The sequence below is a fragment of the Equus quagga genome, chromosome 14 (assembly GCF_021613505.1).
Source record: "Equus quagga isolate Etosha38 chromosome 14, UCLA_HA_Equagga_1.0, whole genome shotgun sequence".
In the NCBI taxonomy this organism is placed as follows: domain Eukaryota; kingdom Metazoa; phylum Chordata; class Mammalia; order Perissodactyla; family Equidae; genus Equus; species Equus quagga.
The window spans coordinates 51,586,430-51,599,590 of NC_060280.1; the positions used below are offsets into that span (position 1 = coordinate 51,586,430).

Below are 13,161 nucleotides of genomic sequence, written 5' to 3' on the forward strand. Positions count from 1 at the left end.
CTTTAAGAAAGCCAAGCACTTCACAGATTTCCATTCAATTTGGAGTGGAAATTCTGGCAACTCCCATAATGTCTCTGTGCCACTCACACAGAGATTAATATATGTGTTTCAATCACAGATGGTATAGACATAAGAAAGACCTATAATCAGGCCCCCACACCATATAGAGTGTGAAAATATAAAAAAAAAAACGGAGAGAAAATAGAAAATCATTCAAGTCAAAACATATTTATTGAGTCCCTCCTATGCCAGGGCCAGGCACTGTATAAGGTCCAGAGAAACCAATGGTGAAAAACCGTAGAAATTTTTCTGCCCTTATAAATCTTATAGTCTAAAGAGAGAAATTGAGCATTAGCACATTGTCTTGTTATCAGCTGTTCGTCATGATAAACCCATGTCAAGGGTATCTAACCTAGGTTCTGGGAGAAAGTTACATGCTAAAAATGGAAAGATGAATGGGAGCCAGGTGAGAGTGTGTTTTGGGAGAGTGGGACAGGGGTTGGGTGCAGGTAGAAAGCTTTCTCTGGTAGAGGGATCAACTAGATGCCACAGCATAGATTTCATTATCAGGAACAATTAATGCTTGGACTCTGCCAGGTGTTGTTCTAAAAAATCATTGGAGACTTGAGAAAATTGTGATCAAGGTGGCAAATGGGAAGAAATGCTTCTGTTATGGAGACAGTGGTCAAAGAGGCCAGCCTTCAATGTAGGCTTTCAATCCGTAATAAGAAGAGAAAGTGATTCATCCTCTGATCAAAATGCTACAACGGGGATGTTTTGCCTTATTGATTCATAACTTTACGTCTTAAGGTCTTTCTGAGCTTGAAGAGCTCAAACCTTACCACTATCACTAAATGTTCTAAGAGCCATCCTTCTTTAAAGACTGTCACAAACTTCCCATTATGAAGAGAATTTAAATAGATCCAAAGATCCCATAAGCCATCTTCCCCTCCAACGTGACTAAGCCTAAAGAACTTAGATTTCTTTCCCTACCAGGCCTTATCTGTCTTGTTACTAAATTTCCGAGCAGTGTTGCCTATGGCAATGTGATGCCCAAAGGAGCTAGCAAAATGTCAGCAACTCAGAAATAGATTATGCTTCTCCACGAAGCTTGAAGAGCATGCTGACGTATTCACAAATGTTTTTCATTGACTTTGCTTCAACAGTGAATCCGTTAGCCATCCAAGCCCTCTTCAAAACCAACCAGGCTGATGTTTCATTAAAAAGACAACTTTATAAATTTAAAAAATGATGTCAAAGGCCAAGGGCCAAACATACATTATAATACTAATAATTTCTAAGATGGATCTTTAGATAATGTCTATGTAACTTTTATTAAGCAGTAAGGGAATAGTTTCTATAACCATTTTGTTTTCTGTAGCTATCATTTTGTTTTCAACTCCATTTTTGTTTATCAAAGTTATACATGTACATATTTTAGGACTCTATAAGCTTGTTACAGAACTCAGCAGTCCCTTATTCTTCATTTTCCCCATTTTCTGATCCTCAGAGGCAATAAATTTCAACTATTTTAGCTGATTATTTTATAATTTAAATCCTTATATCCATATAACTTAGTAACATTGCTATTTCCTGATTGTCCAGGGTTGGCATTATCTATGGACTTCCCATTACCTAAGTTGAAGATTAACCTCACTTTCACAATCTCCCACCATACCTTCACACCATTCTCACACACATCTGAACACACATGGACACACACAAATATGCTTCATGGTCCCTTATCAGTCCAATATAATTGTATCACAACTTTTGTTAGATAACTATTTACATTATGACAATGCAAGTGCTAGTCATAGCAATGACAAGAAGTATGCCGTGGTGTCTTGGTACAGCTTCTCTATATCCTGAAACCTGGTGGTTAAAAATTCTCTTTCTGGAGTACAAAGGCGCATGTCTACGGTGATGGATGATACTTAGTCTTTTGGGTGGTGAACATGATGTAGTCTACATACAAATTGAAATATAATGATGTGCACCTGAAATTTATATAATGCTATAAACAAATGTTACCTCAATAAAAAAATAAAATTTAAAAAATTCTCTTTCTTTATTCCTATGTTTAATGCTCTATGTACTTACAACCAATTCAACAAAACTCTCCTCTCTTTTAATGTAAATCTTCTTGTAATACATTCAACACATTATATGCTTTTCCAATTTTAGCTTCTTGAAGAATATCTTCTGAGTTCATCTGAAATGGTTACTGTCTAGACTTGATGAAATATATTGTCTTTGAATCTTCCTTTTAGCGTCATCCCATGGATTTGCTTTGCCTTGCTTTTGTGTTTGGTTCCTGTCTTCTGTATCCTAGATCCTCGTTTTTCTTGGTTTACTCTCGTGTTCTGGCACTGCATATCCTCCACTGGCTGACTGAGAAGGCATGCATGGAAGGTAAATTTCTTGAGATTTTGCAAATCTAAAAATGATTTTGTGCTATCTCCAACCTTAACTGGTAGTTTGGCTGGGTGGAGAATTCTAGGCTGACAATAATTTCGAAAGCCTTGTTCTGTTACATTCTAGTTTTTATAGTTGCTATTGAAAAATACAGTTCTGGATATTCACTTTGTCTCTGGTGCCTTAAAATTACATGATTTTTTTTATTAGAAGGAATCTCTTTTCCTCCATAGTTCTGGGTACTCAGTAAACTTTTAATCAGGAAAAATGTGTCATTTTCTGAGAACTATTTTTGACTTCTCTGATAATCTTGTTTTCCTTCCTTCTGTGTTGTTTCTGGAACTCTTTTTTGGATGTTGAACATTCTGAAATTAGCCTTTAATTTTCTTATCTTGTCTTCCCTATTTTCCAGCTATTTATCATTTTGCATTATACTCTGGGATATGTCTTTAGCTTTATCCTCTAATATATCTTTGGAATTTTTTTCTGCTTTATGTTTTTAATTTTCAAGAACATCTTTTTGTTTGTAAAATGTTTCTTTTTATAACTCCTTTTCTGCTTTCAAAGACACACTATCTTCCCTTATCTAATTTTGGAGACATTAGTGATAATGACTCTAAACATATCAGAACACTTCAGAAAATTTACTCAAGTTGCTTTTTTGTGTTTTTTGCTTTGTTCTCTAAATTTTACATTAGAGTTTTTCCTCAAATGGCTAGTAACCCTTAATAGATATTATTTTCCTTTTTTAAAATTAATTAATTAATTAAATTGCAGTAATATTGGATTATAACATTATATAGCTTTCAGATGCACATCATAATATATTTTGAATTCTGTGTAGATTACATCATGTTCACCACCCAAAAACTAATTATAGCTCATCCCCTCACATGTGAGCCTAATCACGCCTTTTGCCCTCCCCTCTTTCCCCTATGGTAACCACCAATCCAACCTCCATTGCTATGTGTTTGTTTGTCGTTGTTTTTATCTTCTACTTATGAGTGAGATCATATGGTATTTGACTTTCTCCCTCTGACTAATTTCACTCAGCATAATAACCTCAAGGACCATCCATGTTGTCACAAATGGCTGGATTTCATAATTTCTTATGGCTGAGTAGTAGTCCATCGTGTATAAATACCACGTCTTCTTTATCCATTCATCCCTTGATGGGATCTTAGGTTGCTTCCAAGTCTTGGCTATTGTGTATAATGCTGCAATGAACATAGGGGTGCATGTATCTTTATGCCTTTGTGTTTTCAAGTTCTTTGGATAAATACCCAGCAGTGGGATAGCTGGATCATATGGTAGATCTATTCTTAATTTTCTGAGGATATTCCATACTGATTTCTATAGTGGCTGCACCAGTTTGCACTCCCATCAGCAGTGTACAAGGGTTCCCTTCTATCCACATCCTCTCCAACATTTGTTGTTTCCTGTCTTGTTAATTATAGCCATTCTGACCAGAGTCAGGTGATACCTCATTGTAGTTTTGATTCGCATTGCCCTGATAGCTAATGATGTTGACCATCTTTTCGGATGCGTGTTGGCCATCTGTATATCTTCTTTGGAGAAATCTCTGTTCAGATCTTTTGCCCATTTTCTAATTGGGTTCTTGGTTTTTTTGTTGTTGAGATGTATGAATTCTTTGTATATTTTGGATATTAACCCCCTTATTTGATCTATGGTTTGCAAATATCTTCTCCCAATTGTTAGGTTGTCTTTTCTTTTTGTTGATGGTTTCCTTTGCTGTGCAGAAGCTTTTTAGTTTGATGTAGTCCCATTTGTTCATTTTTTCTTTTGTTTCCCTTGCCCAGTCAGACATGGGACTTGAAAATATGCTGCTAAGACCAATGTCAAAGAGCGTATTGCCTAGGTTGTCTTCTGGAAGTTTCATGGTTTCGGGTCTTACACTCAAGTCTTTAATCCATTTTGAGTTGATTTTTGTGCATGGTGTAAGGGAATGGTCTACTTTCATCCTTTTGCATGTGGCTGTCCAGTTTTCCCAACACCGTTTATTGAAGAGACTCTCCTTTCTCCATCGTATGCTCTTGGCTCCCTTGTTGAATATTAGCTGTCCATAGATGTGTGGGTTTACTTCTGGGCTCTCAATTCTGTTCCATTGATCTGTGTCTCTGTTTTTATGCCAGTACCATGCTGTTTTGGTGACTATGACTTTGTAGTATATTTTGAAATCACGGAGTGTGATACCTCCAGCTTTGTACTTTTTCCTCAAGAATCCTTTGGCTATTTGGGGTCCTTTGTTGTTCCACATAAATTTTAGGATTACTTGTTCTATATCTGTGAAAAATTTTGTTGGAACTTTGATAGGGATTGTGTTGAATCTATAGATTGCTTTAGGAAGTATGGACATTTTAATGATGTTAATTCTTCCAGTCCAAGAGCATGGAATATCTTTCCATTTCTTTGTGTCTTCTTTGATTTCTTTCAACAATGTTTTATAGTTTTCGGTGTACAGATCTTTCACCTCTTTAGTTATGTTTATTCCTAGGTATTTTATTCTTTTTGTTGCAATTGTAAACGGGATTGTTTTCTTAATTTCTCTTTGTGCTACTTCATTGTTAGTGTATAGAAACGCAACCGATTTTTATATGTTGATTTTGTATCCCTGACTTGACTGTATTCATTTATTATTTATCAAAGTGCTTTAGTGGATTCTTTAGGATTTTCTATATATAAAATAATGTCGCCTGCAAAGAGTGACAGTTTCGCTTATTCTTGTCCAATATGGATCCCTTTTATTTCTTTTTCTTGCTTGATGGCTCTGGTTAGAACTTCCTTTTTTTTTTTTTAATAAATATTAATTCTAATGTCCTTTCTAAGAGAGTGTGATTTCCCCTCATAAGAATTAGCCAGAATCTGATGTTGGTTTTGGCCAAAGGTGATTCTTAGAAGTGAGTTTTTAGGAGAGCAGCATTAGTTCTGAGTTAACAAGATGGATGAGGTAGAAGAGATAAGAGGTCACCAAGATTTGTTACATGAACAATCATCCATCATCTTCCTTCCAAAATTCTGAGCCTTCTTCCCTTCTCTCTGTCACGCTTCTGGCTTCTAATAACCTCTTAGCCTTTCACTTCCTCTCTTGTCTACTGTATATATTACTTTCTTTGGTTTCTGTCATAGACAAGAGAAAGTTCAATGATTAGGGAAAGAGGAGGTGGCTGCTGAACATGGATAACGCTTTGGAAAAGAAAACCTGTAAAATTAAAGCAGAAAAAGGAGAAAAGAACTAGGATCGGGGATTTATAAAAATGAGATGAAAGTACTGGGAGTGAGAACTTTCAAGAAAAGTTCTCATGTGTAAAAAAAAGACACAAAATACTATCAAGTACCAAAAGACCATGAATAAAGCTTCTTTTTTGTTTTCTTCCATAAGAATGGGAGAAATAATTATTCCAGCCTATGTCACAGTATTATTTCCAGGGTCAACTGAAATTATGAACGTGGAAAGTGCTTAAATTTGGGTTTCATTGTTTTTTACAGCCACGGGAACATGCGTTTATATGAACAAGAAGGATGCTAACTTTATCATTTCTCAGCTGTTATTCAATTAGAAGACCCATTAAAAGGCAAGGATTGCAATGGTAATTGATATAAATGATTTTTGTCTTTAAAAAAAGAAAAAAATATATTCAATAACTTTACTCATATCTCAATTTTTAATCTGGTTTCCAAAGTTGTATTTGTTCATATAACACCTCTAAATTTACATTGAGGTAGAATAAGCCTAAGCTGTGACATCTTAAATTGTAAAATTTTAAAATCATGATTTAGGATTTTAATGCCTACTTATTTGAATAATGGTAAGTTCTGTTTTAGCAAGCCACTAATCCTAAAGATATGTCCTGTTTCCTTCTAACCTATCATGGTTTTCATAACTATAACTTCCATCCTTTTGAAGAAACAGCAAAGACATTTCCATAGAAAGTGTTATCTTCAGTTTTAAATTGTGACCTGTCTCCGTCATTGTGATCACAAATATTAATCATATGCAGTGATATAAATTTCAGGTATGTTTTTATTAAAAAAACCTGGATTATCATCATCTCTTTAGCAGTCTGTCAACAGAAAAGCCAGATACAAAATGTTCAGAGAGCCTTTTGAGATTGCTTTTGGAAGACAACTATTGCATGCACAATGAAGGCAGCACTTCTTGCTGGGTAGTGAGATAAAGGGAAAGTGGCTTGCCTGTTGACAGAATAAAATGCACCCTTTGCTGCCTCCTTGACTCCCCTAACTACTGTCTACAGAAGCAACAAAAGGCTCTATGGATATTATTTTGTCACAAGTGGTGTTGCTTAATTGCTGACTTTCAAATGCAAAAGCAAAAGGTGTAAAACGACTTTTTAAGTAACGAACATTTGAAGCCTTTCAAGAAAGATACTAGATGTTGCTGGATTATATTACCTCTCTGAGAATGGATTTTATAAGGCTATATTGTAGAATCACACATTAATTGCAAACGTAAACTGGAAAAACCATCTACTAGAAAGAGGAACATCCCAAAGCACGATGGCAAGAGAAGTGATATTTTCATTCCAGCTAAAGGGCACGCTTTTGCAAAGACAGCTCTTCTATTTAAGAAAAATATTTACTAAGAATTTTTCTTCATCCACTTAGCCATATTTAGCATGGTTGAGTGTTTAGTAACCTATATTTGCATGTCTGTATTTTTAAAATTTGTTTTATCACAATATATAAATACCAGTTCTAGGAAAGAGTGTAACTAGCCACTGCCCCCATGGGACTCAAATATTGATTAGGTCATGAAAATTAGGTTCAGGAGTTTTCACATACCTCATTTTCCTGATTCTTTTTGTTGGTGAAATAGTGTCTTTTGCCCTAGATAGTGAGAGATGGAATAATCCATCTCTATTGAAAATGCCAGCAACACAAATTAGCTTCTCAGTTGAATGGACTGTCTGCTTGAGTCCAGAGCACGTGCAGTAATTTCCTCTACTTCCTGTTCAACTATGATGCACTTTTAGCAGATGGAACTGCTCCTATACAAACTAAGCTCCATATTAAGTATCTAAATGTATCTATTCTATTAAAGCAGAAGTATTAAAAACGTAAATAGCATGTAACTATTCCAGGCAGCATGGAAGAGCCACAGAGCAGACTTTTAGAAGGTGAAAACAGGAAATTCCAAAATGTATGTTTATGACATGCACATTTTCCATGGGAAAAATTGGACTTGGATATTTAGAGATTAACAATGAACACAACTAGCAATTTTGCAGACTACTTTCGGAGGATGAATGATAAAAGTAGTGTTATTCTAATTTTATAACAGTGAGACTGTTTTTACTCTGTCTACCTAATCTCTGTCCACACGCCCCTGGTCCTTCCTCTAGGGTAGAGGGAGCAGTAAACAATCAGAGTGGTTTTCTTTCGTCCCATGAGAGCAAGGACTATTTTGCCTCATTCACCACTGGATGCCACTACTTAGCAGAAAGGGACATTGCAAGCACTTTGTAAATAACTGTCGAATGCACGAATCTCTCTTGTCAAAGGAATAAAGTTCAAAGCCTGTTTGTTCCCTGTTAAACCAACAGCAAAGCACTAGGATGTACAACCCTACAAATAAAAAAGGAAGAAAAATAAAAGTTAAACCACAGTGTGCCCTGCTGTATATGCAATATTTTATATTCACTTCAAATAAGCAGCAAAATCAATAGGGAATGAAAAAAGTTCAAAGGCATATGTTTTAACGGCATCCTTATGACTTCTCGTTGATCCAGAACTGGAGATTTTCTTGTCCTGAAAGGCAGGACTAATATTTTCTCATCACTCCTGCTCTCTGCCTCTCCTGACACCACACACAGAGCATAACCCCCTATCTTTAGAATGCGTTACCAAGTCCCTTTAACTTCCAGATAGTTTTCAAGATAGCAATTCTTTATTTTGATTCAATTAGCTTTGATTTTCCCCATGGACTCCCCTCGTTTCATCAAATACTAACTTTTCTGTTTGATCAGTCACACTACATCACACCACTGCCTTATTAATCAGTGAGCAAAATGATAGAAGCATGAACTACTTGTCACTTAGTTGGGAACCAGCAAAAGTGTGACTGAAAAATGTCTTGTCCCTGTTATCTATTTTTTGTTTATTTTTATTACCAATTGACATCTTGTTTGTATAATTTAAAGACCTAACTATGTGAGAGAATGAAAACATGAGTAAATAATGGAACAGTTATAGAAACTTGGCTTTTTATAAAACAACTATGTCTGAAATGTCATTGTTTCTTTTCAGCCTCCAGTTCGCGGTTTAATTTATCTGATGTGTCATGTCCTCCCTCTTTAAAATGTTCTTTGGTAGAGCTCTGGGCACATGCATTTATCTTGATCTATTTTGATAGAGTACTCTTGGAAATATTAAAAATTTGTGTATCATATAATCAAAATATATACCAATTATCTCATCAAAGAAAAAAGTTTAAACCCTTTGTTTCTGTTATCAAAAGCCATCACAGTCCTGTGTATTACAAAAACTCATTTTCCCATTCTGCAAATAACCTCTGTATAAGAGATTCCAAGCAGGAAAAGATAGCATACTTAGGTTGGGTAATCTGAGGAGTTTAATGAAGAGATTCTAGGAATTTGTGGGCAGGAGTTAGGGAAATCCAACATGGCACTGTGAAGTACCCAGATCTAGGACACTGTAGGGTTAGGCCTGAAGGTGCATGAGGAGGAAGCAGTTACCACAAGGTAAACAAGTTAACTGTAAGATAAGGGCCTCTTGACAGAGTTTCTGACCTTTGGTAGAGAGTAACAGCCAAAGGAGAGTGCCAGAGGAACTGATGTCCCGACTTCACTCTCCTGCCCTCTGATATCCTAGAGCAGCCTTCGATGGGCTGCACTCAACCCAAAGCCTGGGGACAAAGGAGCCCCATTGATGCAGTCCACACAGATCTGCATTGATGCCATCCCCCCGAGGCAGAGAAGAGTGTGCAAAGGGTGGAGAGTGAACCAGAATACCCAAGCCACAACACCCAGCACACACTCTATAAGTGGATTTGACTTTGCCATGATGAGCTCCTTCAGAAATCACTGAAGAAAACATATGCACAGAGAAAATGGTAAGTGGATAATTTTTTTGTTATGAGTCACTGATGCATCATCAGTTCTCACCTTTCTGAGCTTATTTTTCCCTTCTATAAGCTATCTGTCAGGAAGGACACCCACATTCAATCTCAGGCAGTCCATTATCTTAACAAATGAGCCTTTAATTAAGATTCATCCATCTGCATTTTAAGTTGTTGTTCATACGAGGCTTAGAATGAAGAACTCTGATTCTGAGGGTGAGAAGGAGGGTAATGTGATGTCATAGAAACATTCGGGATTGTTGAAATTGTGTGTTCAGCACAAGGTGAAGCTGCTGACTGCCTGAAATAACAGTGCTAAAGAAGTGGACTTCTACAACCGCTAAGGCATGCTTTCAACCTCTCCCATAGGGGCTACATCCAACTGCTCCCAGAGCAGGTTGAAGTCTCTATGAGCCTAGCATACATAAGAGAGTAAAAATGTAGAGAAAGAGACGGTTGGATGGTGCAGTGCGTAATTTATTTAGAAATAAAAATTGTGAGATGCCTTTCTTTGCCGATGGAGTATGATTTTAGATACCATTATCAAACCTCACATCCACCATCATGATCTTAACAGTTCATTCCTTCATTCACCAGTTCAAATATTTACAGATCCAGGCACCATGCTAAGCACATGGGGCACACAGCATGGAAAGACGCTTCAGGTATGGCAGAAAAGAAAGAAATGAATAAAAGATTACAGGGCAACGAATGTTATCAAAGGGAAAGTGCAATGTACTATATAAATGAATAACAAGTAGTTTCCAACTCAGTTCATGAGGCTGGGAAAGAGATCTTTTCTGAAGCGATATCACTTATTCTAAGAATGAGAAAGAAGTTGGCAGAGGGGAGGAAGGAGGAGAAGCCCCCCAGGCAGAGAGAACAACACTTGCACAAGTCAGTAGTCCAAAGAAAACAGAAAGACGTCCACTACAGCTGGAATGCACAGGCGCACCCCCCCCGCCAAGGGATTTCTGATTCCTGCCTCAGTTCAACTGAAGGTTGAGAGCTCAGGGTTAGATGCTGGGGTCTGGGTTCCATTGCTGTTCTCAGTTCAGCACTTAGGACTTACACCTGAGGGAGGAAAGGTGAAAATTTAGATAACTCCCTAAGAGCTAAGGATTCTAATTTAGGAGATTCAAGTTTCAGAATTCTAGTTGGGTTTCCAGCTCAAGAGATTTTGTTCTGAGGCATGTGGAGCCTTCTTCTCCTTCTTCTTCTTCTTCTCCCCAAAGCCCACCAGTACATAGTTGTATATTCTCATTGTAGGTCCTTCTGGTTGTGTTATGTGGGATGCTGCCTCAGCATGGCTTGATGAGCGGTGCCATGTCCGTGCCCAGGATCTGAACAGGTGAAACCCTGGGCTGGCGAAGCAGAGCATGCAAACTTAACCGCTCGGCCTCAGGGTCAGCCCCACCATCCTTGTTTTTTTTCTTGCTCTGTACATCAACATAGCTAAAAGGGCATTGCTGTTGCCTTAGTATTTTTTTTTTAATCTTCAGCATCTTCTGTGCTTCAGCCTTGCTAGCACTGTTCCACTCTTTACTCTTCCTCCCTTCGTGGTGCATTTCCCTTACCCTGTCTCTATGCTGAACTCGTCTTCATACTTCAGTGCCAAGTAAAGGCCAGGCACAAAATGTCTTATGAACCTGCAAATGAACCTATTACTTAATAGAAAGAAAAGAGTATGAAAAGAAAAATGAATGAGAGCATCCTGTTTTGTCATGCTTTTTAGGAGTTTCCCAAACTATTTTATTCCATATCAAGAACATATTTTTTACTATACAGTTAGAATGTTACTTATCATCAATAACCAAATGTGTAACAGCCATACTACACAAACTATCTCTGCTATCAAAGTGTTAAATTTTGAAAAGAAGTGTATCCTGTATATATCGAGGGTGACTCTTCATAATGTTCCTACGTCATTCAGGCAGCTAAGGAGAAGGCAGACAGAACACTCTGTAGATGAACCACATTTGCTTCACTTGCCACAGAGTGACAGTTTATTCATTTAGGATTTCTCCTACCAGAGTGATGTAATCTAATTAATAACACACCAGTTTTAGATCAGGATCTGTGAGAATAAAAGAATTTTACACCTGAATATGAAAACAGTCACAAGACTAAATCAACCAACTTTTACACACTAACTTGATATAACTAAGACCTCCCAATAATCCACAATGCCCTCTTTTAAATGTGTCGATGCCTTCAAAATGTAGCGTGAAGGGTTAGACAGCATCAGAAGTTATAAATGTTGCTCAATGACTTTCAAAACTCACCTCTGTTCTATAACTTTGTCCTTATACCAGTCCTAGCATCACACTATCAGAAATTATTAAGCTACACAATTTTTTTCCTCACCCTGTGCCCAAATTCATAAGTTTTTATTAAATACTTCAGATTCACAGTTGTTAAAAGCACAGATGCTGGAAGAACCAGACATGGATTCAAGTTCTGGCCTGGCCACGTGTCGACTCTTCGGCTTTCTCCAAAATAAGGATTATAGTATTCCCATTTCACAGTGTTGGTGGGAGAGTTATAATATTGTGTGTATTTTATTTGGAAAATATTACTTACAGCTCTGGCATAATAGTAAGTGCTTACAAATCTTAACTAAATTTTCTCTTCTTGACAACCTTATACGGTAGGTGCTCTTCTTCTCATTGAGGTAAAGATAATGTAAAGCATTCACTACTTGATAATAGTGAGTGTTCAATAACTAGTCTTAATTTTTATTATTCTACAGTATTGTAAGGCATTTTTACTTGTCAAAAACTCAAATATACTTATCTACCCTCAGTAAAAATGAAATATGGCCATTTGGTATAGTTTGATTTTGAGCATACTGAGTGTGTCAGGTAAATTGTAAGTTCACTATACACTTACCCTTATTTTTCTAGCTTTAGAAATAAAACTATTGGATAAACTCTTATGAACAGATACATTAACTTAATGTGACTAGAAGTGGGAGGGTGGGGACTGACATTTACTAAAGTTTTACTATGTGCCAGTCGCTTTATCGATGTCATTTTATTTCATTTTCACCGCAGTTGGTGAAGTTCACTTCGTTACTTCCACTTGACTCATGAAGAAATGTTTTGGGGATTGATCCAAAACAGGGATGGTATACATAAGGAAAAGTGTCATTGTTGCTATTATATTTTAATACAGCTGAAAAAAGCTAAGATTGAATACCCTAAAAAAAAAGGAACACTTTACAATACCTAGGACTAGTTATGATATATAAAAAACTCTTTAAGTTTGCACTTATAATAAATAGTAAAGCAAGATTGTAAACTTAGGTTTGCAGACGTCATGGTTCATTTTTAAATGCTATTTTTATTATTGTGAAACATACATGCTGGAGAGCTACAATTTTAAGTTTAATAATAAAATTAACACGATTTACCTTCCCCCATTTACTCCCCTCATCGAAGGCTCAGATCACTGATAACTTTGAAGACTTTTTTGCGCCCATTCTGAATTATTATCTCCTTTGCCCTCCAACAAGTGACCACAACAACACTACCTGGCTTTTGTGTCAAACATTCCCCTAACTTTATTTTTATAGCTTTTCCTTCTTTGTACATCTTAAACAATATAGACTAGTTTGGAAAAAG

General features: G+C 36.7%; 1 protein-coding gene across 2 annotated transcripts in view; it reads right to left on the reverse strand.

Annotated features, from left to right (window-relative positions):
• The window catches only part of TRPC6 (transient receptor potential cation channel subfamily C member 6), a 120,783-nt gene that overhangs the window by 45,396 nt on the left and 62,226 nt on the right, over positions 1 to 13,161 (reverse strand). The window lies entirely within an intron of this gene.